At 36.7% G+C, this 16068-nt stretch overlaps 1 long non-coding RNA gene across 1 annotated transcript; it reads left to right on the forward strand.

Moving 5' to 3' along the window:
• Nucleotides 1-11506: 11506 nt before the first annotated feature.
• On the forward strand, nucleotides 11507-15173 carry LOC149072944 (uncharacterized). Its single transcript, XR_016194429.1, has 2 exons — nucleotides 11507-11856; nucleotides 12278-15173. It is a non-coding gene; the product is annotated as an uncharacterized LOC149072944 (long non-coding RNA).
• Nucleotides 15174-16068: the final 895 nt, after the last annotated feature.

Consider the following 16068-nt stretch of genomic DNA (forward strand, 5'->3'; position numbering starts at 1 on the left):
CAGAATAGAACAGGTCCCTCCCCCTCCAGTAAACGGCATCTGCTGTTGATGTCCTCAAAATGGATATTGCGGTTTCCTTCCTTCAGAGCTGTTTTTTTCATGTTATCCTGGGGCAAGCTGGGCCATCGTTAGAATAGCACCTGCCCTGCTTGGAAGCAACCAAGATTAGTAGTATACGGAGCGCTTTGGCATAATTTTTAGGCACTCTCACTAGTGTTGGACCTTCCGGTCTTATCACTTCCCCTCCTTCTACCTCTTCGAGGGGGATTTTCTTTGTGATGATAATGTTGCTTTGCCCCTTTTCTTTTCCTTAGGTTGATGATGCTTTCTCGTTACCCACTAGTGTTCAAATAGTAAATTATACTGCTTCGCGATCTATGCTACGAGAACTCAGAGAAGAGCCTCTACTAATTTTATAAACAAATATTTATAAGTTATTTATGAAACGATCCAAAAAAAAAACGCTCACTTCCGTCCGCCTTAGTGAAATGGCGTTATTCTTCTTGGTCATCGTCTTCGGATCTTTAAGAGATTAAATACCAAAAATAAGAGAATGTGATCATACACACACATTTCCTCTCTCTCTCTCTCTCTCTTTTCTCTCCAATGATGTGTGTTTTGATGACGAAACAGTGATGGCAACCTCGTCTAGAACCCCTTAATAACGTTTTTATCACAGTTTTAATGTATTTATCCCTTTTTTTAAATAAAAGTATTATTTTATAGAATATACACTTTTACGATGCTTCTGACAAAAATAGGCACGAGAAGTCACGCACAGAATGTCGTGAAGAGTAACCACTCTTAAAATTTTATTGACACACATGATATCGGAAAATGTAGCTTATTTATTATTATTTTTTTTTAGCTTTTCTTATTCTCATCAGTAATCGAAAAATTCTGCTTCTCCTGGAAACAATGTCTTCAAAGAAAGTGTTTGGTGAACGGTAGCAGTTGGCGGCGTGAATTTAAATGTTTGTGCATGTGTATGGTATGAAATAGCGATGTATCTAAGGGAATGGGTACTCTGCCAGAATATAATCATCGAAATCTTTCTTAAAATCAGTAGTATAGGAAAAACGAATGCTTACTTATAGAGTGATAAAGAAACTCTCTTCTAAAATTTTCTCTACGCAGTTATATTGATATTATTGTATACAGTAAGAGTGCTTAGTGAGAAATATTTGAACAACTATATCTCATATTTAATTATTTTTATCTTTTAGTTGTTTTATCTTTTATCCATTCTTTTTTGTTAGTATTTATGCGTTCAATTCTATTATCATCGTATTTTTATTTATTTCGTCTTTCATTTCATTAATAATTTAATGTTTCAATTAATTTTTACACATTTACTAATACTATTTCATTTCCATTGTTAGTTACTTTTGAATTTTTTTTACCGTTATTATTTTATCTATTTGATTTTTATTATCTTTTGTAATTCTGTTTGCGTTATCCTTTTATTTTTCGTTTCATTCATTATTAATCATTCAAAATGTTTATTTTCTTTCATTTATTGTATTATTCTATTTATATTGTTAGTTTTTTCATTTATTTAGTTATTTTTAATCATTCAAAACTATTTATTTTTTTAAATAATTATTCCTCATTTTTATTATTTTAAAAACATTTTTACATTATTTTTTTTAAATTTATTTAAAATTTGCTTCAAATCATTATTTTAATTCTCAATTTTTCTTTAATGTTTCTTTTTTTAAAACGATTCAGCGTTAATGGAAATATAGTAGGTTGTAGAGGAACGGCAGCAAATGGTATGGAGTTGGAAAAAAAGTTAAAACGACTGACAACGCAAACTAATTACTAAGGCAGCGGTTCCCAACCAGGGGTACGCGAAAAGAAAATGGCAATGGCTGCCATCCATCTAAAAAAGAACAAAATAATTAAAAAACATTAAAAAGAATTTTTAAAAGTAGGTAGAGGTTTTTACTAATATTGTGAGTTGTAATATATTGACCTCCCTATCAATAAAATCTTCTATAGCAGAGGGGTTTTGTCCGCTGGAAGATTCGGCCTTCCCTGCTCCCGCCCAAACTATGATCGGGATTCGTGAACTCCATCCTCTCGACTCACTTTTCTTCGGTGATTGAGATTTGATTGTTGACACATGCGGGGCTGTGCATAAAAGCGAAGAATTAATTCAGGTTGTGTTTAACTTTTGTTGTGGACGTTTGTATTACGGCGTGCGCGTGTCATTCCCACAATTTTCCGCGTCAACTTTTCTACCAAGCACCTACTACTCATGCGATTTGCGCTATGGATCAGTGGCTAAAAACTAGATCTGCGCGGAAGTTGGCTGAAACACCAAAATGAAATACCGAGCACCTGTAAACGTGAAAACAGTTTGAATCTTCCAAAAGTGATTCTACCAAAGCCTCCTACTACATTAGCTATCGTATTGCGAGACGGGGAAAAAAATCACACTATTGGTAAAAATATGATGTCAGATGCATGTTTGCAGAGAAAAGTGCTCTTATAATGAGTTTAATACCTCTTTCACATAATAGGGTGTCTCGAAGAATGCAGGACATGTCAGACGGTGTTGAGAGCACAGTCATAAGTCACGTCAAAGGTTGTGAATTTTTTGTCTATCCAAGTCGACGAAAGTATCGGCGTTTCGCGCAATATTCTGTGCTACTTGTAATTGCTAAACACTTGAAAGAGAATTCGAAGTAAATCTTTTTGTCACCCATTGACGGGGTCGCACGACTGTTAAAGACTTATTTGAAGCAATTAATCATTATTTCGTTGAAAAATAATTCAATGGTCAAAATGCATTGGGCTCACAACAGATGGAGGAAAATCCACGGAAGGTTGCTGCTACTCAGGCCGTCGTGCACGCGTGTCAGAAGTCGCCCCCAAAACGAAATGGACTCACTGATATATTCACGGCCCTGCAACGAAACCGTTGCCTCCAAATTTGCGAAACGTTCTTGATGAAGCGATCAAGGTTTTCAACTTTGTCAAGGTGAATCCTGTCAACTACAAGTTGTTTAAATTGTTGTGGGCAGTCTCGTGTTAACGCACGGTCTAGGGGCCTCAAGAGAAGAGGGGCCTCACAAAAATGAGATCTGGTTGAAATTTTCCAGAATTTACCTGGTAGGGCCTCAGAAAAACCACTTGGCCCGGGGGCCCATGATGCTCTTAAGACGGCCCTGGTTGTGGGAAGACACGGACATCCTTCACAACGCTTTGCTTTTTGTACACGGAAGTTATGTGGCTGTCTCGGGATTAAGTCCTGATGTTGCTGTTCGAACTTCGGAACGAGGTTTAGCCCTTTTTTTAGGAAGTGTTTAAAACACTTCACGATTTCTTGTCACAAGCCGAGCTAAATTTAACAGTCGGCCACTTGGACGGATTAAAATCCTCGTTTTAAAAATATTTTTCAGAGCCGGAAATGGGTGATCGGTGGATATCTAATCTTTTCAAAGAAGACTATTTCGAACTGGCTTCACATTGTCGATTCCAGAAAAGGATAAATTGCTAGAGCTCGCATCAGATACCTCTCTGAACATCCTCTTCAATGACGGGATGGTGTACCTAGTCAGTTTTTGGGCTTGTCGCGGTGACGAATACGTTGAACTTTCTAGAAAAGTCATAATGTTTTTGTTGCCGTTTGTTAGCACAGAGCTTGTTGAACGGGCGTTTTCTTCATATAACTTTTACATGAGTTTGTATTTATCCTCTTTTGAGCTTAATTTTTCAAAACTTCGTAATTCAATACAGTCCCAAACACCACATTAATTTTTCCCCCAATCTTTGTGTTACTTTGTTTGCTTACTTGAAAAATAAAAAAAGCTAAATAATGAAAAATAGACCATTTAATTTAATTCAACGTGTACCTTTTTTTTACGTTTTCCGAAAACTGTAATGGGTGAAACAGATTGGGGGTGGGGGGGAGTCCGGAGGATTCGGGGTTGGGGGTACGCGGAAAGGAACCGAGCCAGCTGGGGGTACGCGGACTGAAAAAGGTTGGGAACTACTGTACTAAGGCAATCCGAGATCAATAGAAATTTAAGTTGTAAATAAATTTGATTCTTAAACTGTATTTTTCTTTTTGAGATACACTGTTTTAGGGTGCGTTTGAAATAATATTATGTACTTTAAAAAAAAGGGATTTTCGGATCCTTTCTTTGTATGGATGATCACGTGTTTGGCAAAAATAATTCTTAAAACAAGGAAAATAAGCACAGAAAACATCTAAAATCTATGAGGTTGAACACTATCAACTGGAGGGACTAAAGTAAAGGAATATGAATATATCGGCGAACCACAGTGATTGCGGGGGGAAAATAATGTATGTAGAGACATGCTTTAAAGTCGTCATAACATACATCATTGAGAAAAAAGAGAGACAGTAAGTGCCGAAACAGGAAAAAGGTGAGAATTCGGACAAAAACCGGGAATTGACACATAAAACACTTTCGTAGTGTATACAGTCAAACATCGTTAGTGCGTCACCCGTTTAACACGTCATTCCGCTTAACGGGTCACGTTTTGGAAGTCCCAATTGTCCTCAGTCAGGAATTGGCACAGCTATGGCTTACTCCGTTTAACGAGTCCCTCCGCTTACTAAGTCATATTTTTGTTCTCCCAAGAGTGACTCATTAACGAGGTTTGACTGTATATAGTAATACTTATAGTATTATCTATAGATATTTTAGGAAACTCAAGTTCTAATGAATTTAAAAATCTTTCATTTCCACAGAATGTGGTATCGAAAACAATGTAAATAGCAAAACTAAAAAGAAATTAATCAAATTGCTACTGTTACTTAGGGTGACCATACGTCCCGTATTTCCCGGGGCAGTCCCGGTATTTCCTGTTTTTTTCGCCGTCCCGACTTTTTGGCAAAAGTGTCCTGGTTTTTCCCGTATTTTACACGAAGCTTACTTGAATTTTTATTCTTTATTGAAGTCAAAGATTGACATTATTCTTCAACTCATAAATTATTTTATAATAATTACAACTGTTATGAGAATATTAATCTCTCACATTTGCCTTGGTGAACTTTTTTTTTTTTTCGTGGAATACATTTTAATCCACTGCAATTCGCAGTAATGCACCATTTCCCGCCATTGTGATTTTTCGCAATTTCAACAATATTTGGCAACTTTGTTTGGTTTTGGCGTCGTTTTTGACGATAATTGACGATGTCCCATATTTCCCCGTATTAGGAATCCCAATGTCCCGTATTTCTCTCGAAGAAATATGGTCAGCCCACTGTTACTTGAAAAGTCCAACTATTGATCGTGGTCCACCCCCGTTCTTTTCGAAGAAAGAAAAAGAAAGTCTAGGTACCATAAAAATGTAACCCATTGTCCACGGACCGAATGTGGCCCGGAGTCAACTGTTGTGGCTCACAACTTCAAATCTTATTTTGTAAAAATGAACCACGCGACACTTCCAGATCGTTCAAGAGACCCTGCGGCACAGATTCAGGTCATTCAAGTGGCTCGCGTCACATTCGCAGATCACCGCAGTACAGTTCCGTAGCCGGTCAATTTGTCGCGCCTCAATTCGTCGCGGTACAAGTTTGTCGCAGTGTCAATTCGTCGCGGTACAAATTTGTCGCAGCTCCAATTCGTAGCTGTACAAGTTTACCGCCGTGACGTCAATTTATATATTACAGCGCAGAATCAATTCGTCGATTCTTCACTGTACATGTTCCACGCCAGCTTGTATGTAGGTTTTTGTCTTACACGTGAAATAAGAACATGAACAAAAGTGTACACGCAGTTAACTGAAAATAATTATTTTTGTCAATGCAGAAAGGCCATCGAAATTAAAATTACAATATCAATTACATTTAAAACTGCATATAAAAGTTTTAATTATATTTGAAAATTCAGTTATAAAAATTTGACATGTTAAATAATTGATTTTTGCTGTGATAAAATTTCAATATCATGTGGAAAAATTTCGGTTTCTATGATACTCCCCAAATTACAGTGAACCTTTTAACCGTAAATTTCTATCCGCCCCATGGGCTCGAGAGTTTCTCCCCCCCCCCTTCGAGAGTCACCAACATTTACCATTACAGTATCTCCATAAGAACCTGAAATACGGGGTGATTATAAAACAACTATCCCGACATATGGGCCCCTAACTATCATACCATTCACAGAAACTGAATGAAATTTTGGCATAAGGTATTTTGAGGTATGCACTCAAGAATGATATGGAAAACAACAGTGTCACTCTAACAGTTACGGTTACAGTGAGAAAATTTCGAAAATATCAAATGGCAACACCAAGTTTTTTGTATTGGAATGCGATCTCCATACTGAAAAACACCAAATAGCGTTGGAATGGCACCTGTAGCACGAAAATCCCCGGAGCTAGGCAAGGACAAAGTAAAAAGGACTTTGCCGTGCACCAGAGCATTAATGTTCGTTTCATTCGTCACACCGTTTCTTCGGCTGAGATTCCAGCCTGATTAGTCCTCCACAAGGTCATGTGGAAAATTTGTGAAACATTATTTTATGCTGCTTCTCTGTCCTTATTGGTTGTCCTCACTTTTAGCCTATCTACCGCCGGGGATTTTCATGCTACAGTTGCCGTTCGAACGCTATTTAGGGTTTTTCACAATGGAGATCACATTCCAATACAAAAAACTTGTTGTTGCCATTTGATAATTTCGAAATTTTCTCACTGTAACCGTAACTGTTATAGTGACACTGTTGTTTTCCATATCATTCTTGAGCGCATACATCAAAATACCTTATGCCAAAATTTCATTCAGTTTCTGTGAATGGTATGATAGTTAGGGGCCCATATGTCGGGATAGTTTTTTTTATAATCACCCTGTATTTAATTAATTAATAATTCAATTAAATTAATATTTAATTTTCACTGTATAAGCCGCACTTCCCGCTTTTGTTGGGATTTCTATTTCTCACAGCAAAGGGAGTTGAACGCAGATCAAGGATAGAAATGTACAGTGCTTATGAATGACGATTCGATGAAGCTTTCATATTTCCCACAGGATGATCACCGACAAAAAGACTATATAATCACCAATAAGAAAGATGACTATGGGTCAGTCGCATAGATATAATATAACCATTAATCTTATGTTTATAATCAGTCGCATATCTTTGGCTGGCTTGTTTGAATATTTTCAAATAGTTTTCATTAGCGTCTAAGCTTTTGGTACAAGGTTGGTGCGCTTTCTACATATTTTTGTTGGCAAAAACATGAAATATTGCAAAACCGAACGTGGAAATATGTTGGTTTGCGTGTGTGTTTAAAAGTTTTTCCCCCATAATTCATGTTCCGAAATTAGAAAAACTTTTAATGCAATAGAATGAATTAGCCTATTATTAATTTTCTTTATTTGAGTCTTTTATTGTATCATAAAATAGAGATACAGATTATATGGATGACACAAAATTAATAATGTAGTACTTTTTAAATTAAATTGTTTGAATTCAATTTAAATTGCAATAAATTGAAATCTTCTCCTACGTATCTTAAAAAAAATAAATAAAATTATGGTAGTTCAAAATACCATCACTTATCATTCTTTAAATCATCATCGGGTTTTCACTGCGATATTCACATTATATAAGTGTTTATATAAAAATGATACTCAAAGCACTGAAAATAAATAATGGTTTAGATATTGTGGAGTGTTTATATATGTACGATACGAATTGTTTTTAAAATTATCCTAATAAATGTAGGCTATAATCAGAGGTGGATTTATAGTTTTCCCACCTGTGGGCTATTCAAACCTTTCCTCCCTTCTTCCTTTCTAATTCATGTTCTTGATCACCAATTACTTAATTTTGGTCACGCCCTTTCACTTGAACTTGTCATCTTGGGATAAAGCCCGCATACACCCTCCCCACCTAGGAAATATACCTCTGAACATAATCTTACATTGTCTGTTAATGTTAATTCACTTGTATTGTAAGAAGAAATTTCTACTAATCGTTGACTGGAGCCGTATGAGTGTCATGTACATGAAGTTACATAGAATCGGCTAATTAAAAGTCCGATTTCATTCTTTTTACTCGAGAGTTGTTACTTTAGAGTTGAAAAAAAAAATCAAAAATCGATTGACATTTGCAGTGGTGTCAGAGACAGAGATGCTGTTGGTGCCCAGGGTAATTTATGGAATGGGTATGAGCACCCAGAGAAATGATTCAGAAATCAAAATTTCCTACTTCAAGATCAATACAAGAACCCACAAGTTCCAAAACTTCCGGCATCCTTGGTCAGTCAAAGGTGCCAGAAATGGAAATCCCGACAAAAATGCAGCTTATATGGTAAAAATTAAATTTTAAAAATTTATTGGATCCCAATTTATTATCTTCGTGTACGTTCCAATGTCCCTTGATGACTTCAATGAATACTTTCCTTCATTTGTTAAAAATTAAAACAAAGATGGGAAGGACACGACGAATTGTCCCGCGACAAATTGACCTAGACCCGTACAGTTCCAGATCATCCAAGTTACCCCAGCTGCTGTTCCACTTCACTTAAATAACCTGTGGCACATTCCTAGATCACTTAAGTGACTCACAGCAGGGCTCCAGACCACTCAAGTACCCGCGGCACATTTACACGTCATTCAAGTGACCCGCGGCACATTCCTTGATCAGTAAATATGTCGCAAAATATTTACAGATCGTCACGGCACAGTTCCAGAGCACTCAATTGACCCATGGAACTTTTAAAAGATCACTCAAGTAACCTGCGTCACAGTTTCACATTCTCTAAGTATACTACTACTACTAAACCAGACATGTACCTCGTCCATATTCCTCTGCGGAACCTCTAACGAATTGGTACATGTTGGAGTGTACGTGTAGTGAAACCTGGCGTGAAGTTTGTTTTTGTGTAATGCTTGTTATATGTGTATTGCTGCCATCTGCCACCGGCTCTTCTTTAAGTATACTGCGGCACATTCCCAGATCATTTAGATGACCCGCGGAAAATTTACAGATCACTGCGGCACACTTCCAGAGTACTCAATTGACCCAGACATATTTACAGGTCAGCTTAAGTGACCCGCGACACATTTCAATGAAATGGCCCACACTCTACTGAATGTTGAACACCCTTGATGTAACACCTCCTGGAGTTACATTATACCCGAAGGATACAACGACTAGAATGGCCTGCATATTATGTTCATGAATGTTTTTTTTTTTTCATAGACAATGGCAGTCGTCAATAGCATACACATGAACCTAGTTATGCCTTAAAATACACATGCTAACCAATGGCACCTCGGAGTTATCTTATGTGGCCCAGGACGAATAACAAAACCACACAAGTGGCTCACGAACGACCATCAAATCATTTAAGTAGGACTCATTTCCAGATTACTTCAGTGGCCAGCGTCACATTTCCAGATCATTTACGCTTTGCCAACAGCATATATACAGATCACCTAAGCGACCCCAAGCACATTTTCAAATCACTTGAGCGATCCGCGGCAAACCCCCAGTTCACTTAAGTGGCTCGTAGCTTAGTTGCAGATTACTGTAAGTGTCTGGAGGCACATTAACATATCATTTGAGTGGCCCGCGGCACGCTTCGAGATCATTTGAGTGGCTCGCAGCACACAGATCCCCAAATGGTCTGCAATACATTAACACTTTAAGTGGCTCGATGCATTTTTTATAGATTATTTTAGTGGCACTCTTGACACATTTTTAGACCACTAAAGTGGCCCACTGCACACTTTCTGATCATCCAAGTGACTTGTGGCACATTTCCAGATGACTCAAGCGGCCCGCGGCACACTACAACTTAACTCAACCTTTTGCAGTGTGGGGCCCAACTTCATTGATTTGAAAACGTGTCGCGGGCCACTTAATTAAGTGATCTAGAACAACGCCGCAGATAATGTGTGATCTGTAAATGTGCCGCGGGTCACTCAAGTAATCTGGAAATATGCCGCGGGTCATTTAAATGAGGTAGGAATGCGCCGCGAGCCACTTAATTTATCTGCAAGTGTACCGAGGCACGCCATATTTAGGCCATGGATTGAGCACATGCTTAAAATAAGGGGCCGCTCAAGTATTACGTCAGAAAATTTTTAGCGATTTTGACCCCTTCTCCCGTTGTTAGGAAAAGTCAGCAAAACTCTGATTCTCCCGCTTTCAGCAAAATTTCGTCAGCGCTCTGCCCCCACCTCCTAACGCATAGTGGTGGGATCAGAGATGTACGTGGGGCTCGTGGTCTTCCCCCCCCCCCCAGACGATCAAAAATATATTTTTTAGTAATTAAAATTTCGAAAGAAAATATCTTATTACAATGAATTTCAGTTAATTTCAATATTATTTGAAGGCCAAGAACTCCAAATTTTTAAGAAATTTATTGTGACCCTACCTTTAAGTCCATAGGTAATCCTTGACCCGCGGTAAACACTTGGGCTGTGCGGCCCAAATGTGGCCTGTCCCTTTCAAACCTAATTTTGTAAAAATGAACCAAGCGGCACATTCACAGATCGCTTAAGTGACCCGTGACATAATTCCGGACCATTTAAGCGATCCGTGGCACATTTATAGATCCCTTGAGTGACATGTGGCACAGTTTTAGAGCACTGGCGCGGCCACAAGTGCGGTTCTATATCACTCAAGTTATCCTCGGCCCATTTTCAAATTACTTAAGTGATCCGCGGCATAATCACGGATCACTTGTATGACGCGCGGCACAGGACCAGAGCACTTGGATCCGCTAATTATTTAGAGATCACTAAAGTGGCTCTGTAGGGGACTCAATAGGGAGAATGTCAGTTCAGGTGCCCACAAACTAGCGAAAAGTTTTACTCGTTTTTGGCGCACCGAGTAAGATCACCACCGCCTAGAGATAGAAGGCCTCTGCAGTGTTTGCCATAAACGTCATTCAGACTACCTAGCAAGTTTGCCACATTTTGAACCACAGCATCCTATTTCGTTTCTTCTTATTTTGGCGTAGAATATACCTGATTGACTCACAAATATCGCATAGTGATTGGATGTGGGGCATAGAAATCGCCAATTCTGAGCCCGATCATTTCTTTTCCTCGCAACGATGATACTGGCACGAGCAGGGAATTTTTTTCCCCTGAATATTCTGAGGGAAAATGGAAAATGGACTACTTTTACTTGACGTCACAAGCAGAGTGCGAAGGCCTTCTATCTCTAGGTGGTGATGGTAAGATGCCATTAAGAATATTTCATATTTGTATAAAGGGTGGGTGCTGAAGTAAACATCCTAACACCTCTCTCCGTCGTCAAAGTCAGCAAATCGGAACACCCCCTCCCCCACCATCGATGCTGACGTAATACTTTAATGACTCCGAAGATAAAGAAACCCAAAGTTATTTCTGAAAGTTAAAAAAACTGGGTTTAGCAAGCGGCTAAACGGCTCGTCCCCCTCCCCCCCCCGTAACGTAAAACCAGACGGGGGATCGGGCTCTGTCCGTGACCTTCGAAAGTAACACTCACGTAGAAAGTGTCACTCACGTAGGTCACGATCGGAAAGACCCCTAGTCAAAGCTGTATTAAGAAGCTTTGCCCCTAGTAGAAACAGGTTCTTCTGCCATAATGTTAAGGAAACTCCATTACTCTGTACATTTTCCTTCTAGTTCTACGACACAAAGCATGTTGAGGAACATTTTTTTCCCATGAATTTCCAGTTTAAACATCAAATTAATAGTTGTTATATATGTTGTGAAATATGCCACAAACTTGTTCAGTAGTAAATTGTAGGGGAAACTACAAAAACGGCCCCAAAGTAAAGGTGTTCGGTTTTCCGAAAGAAGAGCAACTAAAAGGCAAGTGGTTGAATGCTATAAAGAGGAAAGACTTTACTCCAACAAAAAACAGCAAGGTGAGCTATGTATTTTTTTCTTCACGTGAAAAAAAATTATTACGCGCATGTTTTTTTTCTTTTAAATTGATTACGTATTTTATATTCTATCTCTATATTCTGATGTGATGTCCTAGCAGTAAGGGAGGATCTTCTGGGACCGGTATATAGTAAATTTATAGTGTAAAAAAATTTACACAGGCCTATTTAACACTGGCAATAGTGAAATATAATAATTACAATTTTGTATGCATTTACTTAATGATACGATTATATTAGTTGACATAGGCGTACGCAGAATTTTCTCGGGGTGGGGGGGTTTAAATTTTTTCTTACAAAATAACGCTATAATCTCGGCCCCCTTTGCGTATGCCAATGTTAGTTGATAATTATTGTTGATTTAATGATAACTCTACAATATATTTTCATTTTAAACGTATAGGTATGTGAGAAACATTTCAAAGAAGACGATATAATCAGTGAAGTGACGGAATATGATCCTAAATCAGGAAAGGAAATCACAGTGAAGCTTCAAGTGTCACGACCAAGAGCAGGAGCGATTCCCACAATTTTTCCTGATTGTCCGAGCTATATGTCTTCCTACAGTCGCAGTAGAGAAGCACCAGAAAAAAAGAAAAAAAGAAGAGAGTTTCAAAATTTCAATAAAGCTATAGAAGACAGCAGAAAAGAAAAAGAAAGGTTTGAGAAAGAACAATTTTTGAATACTTTAGATGATTTGAAATCAAAATTAAGTGTTATTGATAGTAAAGAGTGGAGCACAATAGTTAAAGAAAATAGTGTTATGTTTTTACTGATTGAGCAATCACCTGCTCCTCAGATTAGCTCATCAGTTGTAATTGACAATGAGTTAAATGTTTCTGCATATATTAGAAATGTGCCTGTACCAAAAATTGCAAATATAAATTTACCGGTGAAAATTAGTAGCTGCCAAACATTGAGTGAAATTTTGATAGCCTTAATTGCTGTGTGTAGCATTTCAAAATCTGATACTGGCAGTGATAATATCATTCTTCTTTTGAAAAATTTATTGGAATATTTTCTCAAAGAAAATTCTAAAGATGAGTTCTTAAATTTTTTTTATGATCAGATAGTTTTGAAATCGTCTAAAAAACCAATTTATTCCCCAGAAATGATAATATTCAGTACCTTGATTCACACCCTGTCACCTCATACATATAAATTCATTAGACAATCAAACAAACTAATTTTTCCCCATACATCAACTATTCAAAGGTTATGCTCAGACTCCAGCTTGAGTCCTCATAGTGAACAAAATGATTCTGACTTTCTTAACTATCTAAAACAAAAAGTACCACATTTAAAACCACCTGATCTAAACATAATCCTAATGATAGATGAAATTCATTTAAAATCATATTTGGACTATAAAGGAGGAAGTATTGTTGGCATGTCTCATGATTCATCAAAACTAGCATCCAGTGCTCAAGTGTTTATGATAGCCAGTGTTACTTCTTCCTATAAAGATGTTGCTCATGTGCTCCCCGTGAAAACAATAACTTTTGATAAATTACATAATTTCATTAAAAAGCTAATTCTTAACTTAGAAAATATTGGATTTCATGTGTTTTGTGTTATAACAGACAATAATGCCATTAACAGAAAATCTATGTCTCAGTTTGTTAATCCACCAAATTTTCAATGCATTTACCCACACCCTGTTGATCATGGAAGACCATTATTTTTTTTAATTGATCCTGTTCATCTTCTAAAAAGTATAAGAAATAATTGGATAAACCAAAAGAACCATCAAAAATGTATGTATTTTCCATCCTTTGATGGCATGACAGACGCTCAAAATTTTCACACTGCATCCTTTAATTCTCTCAGAAAATTGTATGAGTGTGAAATGAACGGCTTGATCAAATACGGCTATAACTTAACGTTAAAAGCTCTTTTCCCATCATGTCTTGAACGCCAAAATGTAAATTTAGTCCTAAAAATTTTCAATGAAAGTATCATTAATGCCCTTTTAGAAATTGGTGAAAAGAAAGAAATTCCACACTTCAAAGACACTGCAAACTATATAAATATTCATTTAAATTGGTGGAAAATAATGAATGTCAAATCCAAATACATTGGAATTCGATTAAATGATCAGCTCAAAACCCCATTAACTTATTCAGCTGATGATGAAAAGTTGATATTTTTGCATAACTTTTTGAATTGGTTGGAGGAATGGGAAAAGATGAAATGCACTACAGGCATGTTAACAAAAGAAACACACACTGCACTAAAAGTAACCACATATGCTATAATTGAAATAACATCATATTGTAAAAATGAGCTCAATATGGATTACATCCTTCCAGGAAAATTTCAGACTGACAATCTCGAGCTCAGATTCAGCTTATATCGACAAATGGCAGGCAGTCATTATCATATAACTATTCGTCAATTGTTTGAATCTGAAAACAAGCTGAGAATTCGAGCAAATATGAAACTAGGCATCATTTCAAAAAAATATACAATCCCTGTGAATGACATAATTTTAAATGATAATTTTGGAGATATAAATTCAATTGATGAAAGATCTGAAATAACCAATTTTGAAGTAGATGAAGTAAGAGAAAATGAAATTGAACAAGCACATGAATATTTACCTGTTTTGGCATACATAGCTGGGTACTGTGTATTCTCAGTTTTGAAAAACAGTAAATGCGATAGCTGTAAAACTATATTAACAGTCGATAAAGAATTTGATTTTGAAGAAATTCACAGTTTAATTATGAAATTCGATCGTGGTAAACTTCTTTTTCCATCATCTGCAGTAGTGAATGTGGTGTTATATAGTTATCTGATTATTGATAAATTACTTAGCAATAAAGAAAATGAATTATTGAAAAACAAAAACCATCGAAACCTTCTATTCAAGGTTTCAAAGAAATACATAACTGATGAAAATCTGTTTGTGTTTGATGAGTTTTGTTCTTTTGGACACAATGCAACAGAAATTTTAAGTAAAATTTTGTGGTCATCTACAAACATATTTTTGAACAACTTCTGTAAGCAAAGAAACGATTCTTCAGTCGAAAGAAAAAGTCAGAAGCGAAAATTAAATACTTTAATTTCGCAATAAGATGCTCTAGATGGATTCTTTAATCATTGGTGCTGTTACGTAATCGGTTATAAATACTTGTATTTTTTGCTTGTAATTAATGTGATTTTTGTGCATATTGTATATATAATATTTTATTTGTGTGTGTGTAACAGTAAATAAATTTCTAAATTTGAAATTTCAGATGTGCCAAACATTTGCTTTTATTATCTTGAAATAAAAAGTTTGTTATATCTGATCATTGATGTGTTTTAGTTTACTTACTCAAACATAATTTAGAGAGCTTTAAAATGCATATTGTTTTTTCAAAAACTGATATAATATTCTGACTATTGTTTTAATGTTCGCATTTATACACTTCTCAATCCTCTATAGCAGCGATTCTCAACCTTTTCTGACTCGCTTTTCAGTGTATACTTTCTATGGCGGAGCCCTGTTTAGTATATTATTTATTGGCGGTACCTTTTTAGGCCTCTTTTTTTTGTTAGTTTATCAAATTTACTGATTTATTTTATTATCGTCGAGTGGTCGCGGAGCCCGCACCGGTTGAGAACCGCTGTTTGGTGTATATCTGAATATACTTGGCAAATATATAGTCGGAAAAAGAAAACTCATTATACCAATTTATTTTAACGTATACGCAAATACAATACTTTTCATCCAGAAACAGTGGATCCCGTGTTGGCACATTTTTTGAGATTTTGCTGGTTGCTAAGCAAGATTTTATCGATTGAAAGATAACACGGTAAAATAAAGGCAAACTGTACGTTTCATCCTCAAAGCCATTGTAACTAATTAAAATGCCCATTAAACTTAATTAAATTCCTGTGTTGATGCAAGGTTTAAATTGGAAATATGCTATCACAAATTTCATCCGTATTTGAAGAAATATTCACTATGTTTTTATGGAAGTGAGCCACACACATCGAGGTTAATATTCCGTCAAAAACACAACCTTAAAAAGAAAAATCCAACAGCTAAAGAGAGAATTTTTCCCTGTCCAGCGACGCGATGCCCCACGAGTGCTGACGTCATTTTCGATTGAGGGGGCCTTGTTACTTTCGAAGGTCACGTTCCGATCGTGACCTTCGAAAGTAACAAGGCCCCCTCAATCGAAAATGACGTCAGCACTCGTG

The sequence above is a fragment of the Pholcus phalangioides genome, unplaced genomic scaffold, assembly GCF_987345545.1.
Source record: "Pholcus phalangioides strain wild (caught in Gottingen) unplaced genomic scaffold, Ppha-v1.0 ptg000017l_1, whole genome shotgun sequence".
NCBI lineage: Eukaryota > Metazoa > Arthropoda > Arachnida > Araneae > Pholcidae > Pholcus > Pholcus phalangioides.